At 44.2% G+C, this 690-nt stretch overlaps 1 non-coding gene across 1 annotated transcript; it reads left to right on the plus strand.

Annotated features, from left to right (window-relative positions):
• The first annotated feature begins 362 nt into the window (after positions 1–362).
• Positions 363–471, plus strand: LOC136461980 (small nucleolar RNA R71). Its single transcript, XR_010760513.1, has one exon. It is a non-coding gene; the product is annotated as a small nucleolar RNA R71 (small nucleolar RNA).
• The last annotated feature ends 219 nt before the right edge of the window (positions 472–690 follow it).

Genomic DNA, 690 nt, shown 5'->3' on the forward strand with positions numbered 1-690 from the left:
GGGTTTCAGGACAGTTATTCCCTAAATGCCTAGTGTTGCCACATACTTCACATGTCATGCGGGAATCATGAATGTGCATGACTTCTTGCTTTTCATTAGCTCGGTCTTCGAGCTTCTTCATCAGTAGGCCCATCTTGGCAGATATCATGTCTACCTCCTTGAGTTGATGCATACCTCTACCTCTCATGCGGGTCTAAACATGTTCTTCATTTCAGCCTTGGTTGGAGGCCATCTTCTCCACAAGAGTGGTCGTAGCTAGAAGTGTAAGTGACAACAATGCACCTCCAGCAGCAGCATCCATGGTCTCATGGGTACTGTTGGTCAACCCATGGTAGAACGTCTATATGAGTAGCCAATTCTCCATCCCATGATGAGGACATTCTGATATATAGTCTTGAAAGCGTTTCCATGCCTCAGGGACAAATTCATCATGTTGTTGCTAAAAATTTGAAATTCTCCCATGCAGAGCATTGGTCTTACATGTGGGAAAGAACTTTGGTAGGAAGGTAGTGGAGAAGTTATCTCTTGTAGTGTTTCTATTGTTGTTGGCATAGAACCACTGCTTCACCTTCCCCAAAAGTGAAAATGGGAAGAGGCGAAGTAGTATGGTGTCGAGGACCAAATACTGGGGTACCTAAAGAGGAGGAGCTAATAACCATCAAACATTGATGCTTCCAAACAGACAAGAAC

Source organism: Miscanthus floridulus, chromosome 6, assembly GCF_019320115.1.
Source record: "Miscanthus floridulus cultivar M001 chromosome 6, ASM1932011v1, whole genome shotgun sequence".
NCBI classification, from domain to species: Eukaryota; Viridiplantae; Streptophyta; class Magnoliopsida; order Poales; family Poaceae; genus Miscanthus; species Miscanthus floridulus.